The sequence below is a fragment of the Danaus plexippus genome, chromosome 11 (assembly GCF_018135715.1).
Source record: "Danaus plexippus chromosome 11, MEX_DaPlex, whole genome shotgun sequence".
Classification (NCBI taxonomy): domain Eukaryota; kingdom Metazoa; phylum Arthropoda; class Insecta; order Lepidoptera; family Nymphalidae; genus Danaus; species Danaus plexippus.
Genome location: NC_083544.1, coordinates 9,560,983 through 9,566,257, shown reverse-complemented (window position 1 = coordinate 9,566,257; position 5,275 = coordinate 9,560,983). Strand labels below are relative to the sequence as shown.

At 44.5% G+C, this 5,275-nt stretch overlaps 1 long non-coding RNA gene across 1 annotated transcript; it reads right to left on the bottom strand.

Annotated features, from left to right (window-relative positions):
- Window positions 1–4,103: 4,103 nt before the first annotated feature.
- Window positions 4,104–5,048, bottom strand: LOC133319075 (uncharacterized). The gene is made up of 3 exons (XR_009752766.1): window positions 4,839–5,048; window positions 4,634–4,749; window positions 4,104–4,204 (listed from the first exon to the last, which is right to left on the bottom strand). It is a non-coding gene; the product is annotated as an uncharacterized LOC133319075 (long non-coding RNA).
- Window positions 5,049–5,275: the final 227 nt, after the last annotated feature.

The following is a 5,275-nucleotide window of genomic DNA, read 5'->3' as shown; positions in this document are numbered from 1 at the left end:
TGTTTTTTTTTCCTTTTTTTATTTATATAACGGAGAATTCTTGACCACATACAGAGGTACATAATATCTTGATAATTTTAACCAATTTATGACTTCAGTGAAGTATCTCGTCTCCAGCCAACAACACAATATCCATAACATGTAATTGCCGAGGTGATCGTTGGATCCCTGACCTCCCTGACCTCCCTAACATGCCGGGACATCCCGGGACCAGGATTGTATTGTTCTAGACTTTAGAGTCTCATGATGTATGTTATTTTCAATTCGGCGCCAACACTCCGCCATTAATAGACATGGGCGACTTACTTTAAACGACAAAACGATTGTCACGAGCATCAACACACGATGCGACAGGAGCGCCACGATCATAGTGACAGTTACAATCAGAACAACATCGCTAAAACGGAGAGGGACAAGGTTAGTAAGGAGCTCGGCTCGCTTTAGGTCGGGCTCCAGAGTTGTGGTAGGAGGACCAGGAAAGCCGGGAACCCGCGTGAACGATTCGCGTAGTATTGAGAATAAAAACCAAGGAAACTGCATTACTATAGTCACGTTATGTGACTCTGCGTAGAAATGAAATGATATTAAAGATTTAGCCTTAAATACATACCCGAACGTTAATGTTAGGTTACGTTACGTAATTCGTATTACGTAAATATTATGTAGTAGTTATATGTAAAACTGAGAATATGAGTCCCGAACATGTCATCAGCAACCATCGCCAAGAACTGCCAGGAATTGCAGGCATGCCGCGGCCGTGAACAGAGGTTCAATGATTTACAACAGTAGAAAGCAGTCCGCTAACATTGGAGTGGTTTAATAATAGAATGGTTAAAAAAAGACTGATTTAGGACATTTGTAGTAGAAACATCAGTTGGTATTAGGGAAAGCTGAGTTTGTACGTGGTTGTACGTGTCTGACCGCGAGGGGTACGGGAAGAAACATTACCGGGGATATTAAAAGTAACTCAAGTAACACCTCGACCTAGTGACGCGGCGACATGTCATACTCGACTAAACTCAACCGCTGTCCGCGGAAGTGCGTCCTGGACGAGCTGATGGTTCACTGAATTATCAAGATCGAAGCGATAAATAGTTGGAGCGTCGATCATTACAAGAGATATTTATCGCGCCGCGGACGACTCGAATGAGCTTTTTGTGATGGCTTTAAACTTGACGCTGGTGTAAAGTGCGTCGATATGAATGCGGTCCGGGACTGTAGCGGCGGACGGCCCGGACCCGCCTGGACCGGAGAACATTCCCTAGGTCTGGTTCTCGAACCCAGGATCCAGTTCCCGTGTTACCGTTCACGTGCGCTCCTCTTATTTAATTATCCACTGTTTCCCTTCGCCTTATTTCATTTTAATATTTCATACATAAGACGAAAATTTGTTTCTTGTCGTAGTTATTACAACGACACCTTCTGTAACAGAGCGAGCGTTGTGTGCGTGTGGGTGTGAGTGTAGTAGTAGTAGCGCTCGTCCCTACGTCATAGATGGCCAATGTCCTTGTGTGGAGACATTCCTAGTATTCGCGTGTAATGGACTCCCGGCGGCAGTCCTGGCGGGGCGTGTCGGCCGCCTGCGAAGGGACCCGCAGGTATACAAAGGGGGGGGGAGGAAGGCTGCAGAGGAGGCTCTAATTGCGGAGGGTGTTTTTTCTCTCGCTGCAATCTGTATGCGGCGAGCGACGGGCGGTGATTCCGCGAAAGCAATTACCGCATCCGCCGCAGCCATCTTGCGGGTGACTTATGAGCACCGACAATTATAGGCAATTAATTTAAATAGCTTCTGAACGAGGAGTCTCCGGGAGGTGCGCTCCTGACCGCAGGCTTTGTCGGACGAGAGAGTGACACTGAGCGCTGTACATTCGAATAAAAAGATATTCGATGTCCAGTTTTACAAGTAAACGTTTGTTTAATATCATGACAGTGATATGACGGCGGCTGGCGGCTGGCGGCTGGCGGCTGGCGGCTGCAAGACTTCGGCGCGGCTCGTTGACATCCAGAGTTAATAGAACACGACGGCCCTGTTGTCCTCCGCAAGAAATAATCGTAGACTCTCGACACTCACAGAAACATTTCAACTTAGAATTGTTTGTGAACGTTTATACGTGATGAATTTACGAGGAAACATTAGCGTAGATGATGTCGGGTCCATTTCCGTTGAGAGGGTGGACTCTCGTGCGAGGAGTTAATTCATCGTTAAAATACTATCACCTGAAGTTTTTGATAAATAAGAATGCGTATTCCGGAGCTCGCGCGTCGATCGCCGATAAACAGGAATCAATAAAACAAATATAATTGTGTTAGAAGATTGTTTGAAGTCGTCAGGTGAGTGCGGAGCGACGTATGAGATTCGTGGAAGAGGTTCGGTAGCCGCGGGGACGAGGCGGCAGGTGGACAGCGCCTTCATTAGCTACCGACAGATTGACTGCGACACGACAAGACTCGGCGATACAGCACCTTGTGTCACTGACATAGGGTTCATTACAAGAGATGACGCTGGAGATCGTATCGGTAATCACCGAGAGTCCTTTAATGTCTTAGATAAGATAACACAATCACCTCGAACAGTCCCCCGGCCGCGGGTCCCCCTCCTTCCCCGGGAACCCGGCCCCGCCGTTAATCGTCCATTCTTTGTCGGAGTGTTCGTTATCCGGGAACGCACTCCGCGGTTGTAATATTATAATTACTCTGTTGGTATACAAATCAGTGTCGAAAACAAATGCGAAGGAGAACTTTCTGATAAAAACTACATTTATATGAGTTTAATGAATATCAAAGTGTATGTAATGTAATGCTAGAGACCGTGACATTCCACGGTGTTCGTTATAAATAATAACACGCTTTGTTTTTGAGGTATGTTTTAAACAATTCGGACATTCCTCGGTTTATAGCGACTTAACGGTCACCAATCAAAATACCTCTTAGTACTAATTAGAGCTACCCCGCCTCACCGTACCTCTCATATAATAAATTAGACTAATTAATTACACTGTTACCGAAAAATTCGTGTGAATCACGAACCGCGAAGACCCCCCTCCCACCCGGGACCCCGCCGCCCTCGCCCTCGGCTGCCCAGCACACGGCTTTCTGCGATGTCTTAAAATATTAGGAATATAAAGAATTAGTATGGAAAGTCCTCCTTACTAACTAATAATGGTAATGCATCAAGCAAAGCCGTAACATTAAGTAGGTTTATTAACGGACGTTCTTACTTTATTTATGTGTAGTAAGCGAAGTAATGTTTTTCATAATGCCTTTACAATAAATGTTATAATGAGTATAGTTTAAACGGTCGTTTACAGTTTTATAGCTGTTCATAGTTTAATGCGAGTTCCGATGTAAAAGACCAAGAGTCGCGGCCGGAGTCCTCCACTCGCACACTTCAAGTGAATTTTAATAGCTCACTTTTATCGCCTACTATGTGTTTCTGTTTCATACGAGAAGTTTTATTTGGTTTAAATGCTTTAGTAAAAATATAATAACCGTAAAGGATACATCGTAGTCTTATATGTGTAAGGTGTGGAGCTATCTGTTCGCAACATATTAGCTTGTTTCAATGTACATACATGACACGGAACAAGTCATGGAGACCTATCATTTAAAATAATTTAATCTCGATATGACATATTGTTAAGACGGAAACAACTTTATTTGTAACGTCGAGCAATAAAGTGGACAGTGTGGTATAGTGCGGTGCACGGACCGCTGACCTGACTGCATACTAATATTTTTTGTTATGAATTATTTTCCCGCCACCAGATGTTCCCCGCGCATCACTCGATTCTGGTTTTTATGAGATTTTTTTTGTACTTTTTTTCTAATTGTCTAAACATATAGTTAAACTATTTCATTAAAAGAAAATTTATAAATAAAGGAACTTTCGTTGTCTTAGTTGATATTTCTCTGAGTGTCCGCTCGAGGGTCATCCTCCGCCGCCGGCTGCTGGTGGTGCTCGTGGTGATAACATCTCTGTCTCGCAGTAGATCCTCTATTTATCAATTATTAAACGTCATTATGTATCGAGTCCCGGCCGCGGCGCCACCCGCCACCTCCCGCCACCACCTCACTATCCCTCCGCTACCTACCGGCATTTGTCTCCTCCTCTATAAATCATCGTCGTCCGTGCGACGTCGCTCTATACAACCTTCGTCACCAATATCCACTCCCCGCCCGTGCCAGGAGGCTTCATCGACTGTGTCTACAACAAGAGTCTGTCTGTTACAGTGTCTCTAACAGTATCGAGTTATTTATTCTACTCTATAATTCAATTAGTGCTTACTTTTTTTTATTTTAAATAACATGCGACGCTCGGGAAACAATCTATCCGTGTCGTATTGTATCATACACATACATGTGTGTATACAGCGGTTGATATTATTCAACTTTTAAGAATTTCCTTCCAATGATCTAGATCTATCGTATTTAACTTTGCAAAGATTAAATTATTCAGCTAATTACATAGCCGTCTTTACCAATCACGTCCGTCTTACACGTAACGTATCGGTCGGGTGTTCGGTCACATTGTAACTCGTTATCGTCCGACCTTAAACCGATGCTAATAGTCCTACGCAATGCGAACATTGTTAATATTATGCAAAAACAGAGTCGTATTGAAATACCAGCTCACAAAGTATTCAAGCTGAGCGAGCCCGAGCGCCACTGGACCGAGCCGGTTCCCACGCGGATATTAACGGATATTAATTAGTGTCGATATGTCCTCCAATGACGCCGAGATTAATACCTCTATAGAAAAAACACAAATATTTAGGTAATATTTATTGATCAGTTATTTATAGAGACGCTCGGAGCTCGGCGTGCAACATGCTACGTACCGGCATTAGTGGAACCTGTAGTGAATCGATGTTTCGATCTGTTTATGATAACATTTATTGTCAGGAGCAGGAGTCGCCTCCAGCCAGACCAAGCACGGAGCACCTTTACGAGGGCTCAAGCGGTTTCCTGGAAACGTAAAGAATGAAATGTCATCAAACAGTCTCAATAAAATTAGAGAGCTATCTATTCAGATATCCGAGATATGGGGAAGTGGATCAGCGGGCGGCTCGACATCTGCCCCCGCGACGCCCTTCTAATAAACATATCAATGTCGTCTTGTGAACGACACTAGCCCTACGGGTCTCGGACCGAAGGGTCATTATCGCGGCAAGCGTGGCACATTCCTCGCTGCACCGGCCGAACGCAGCGAATATTTCGACACAATCTTCATCATATATTAGCGGCGGCCGGCTGTTGCCTGTTGACTGTACAATGC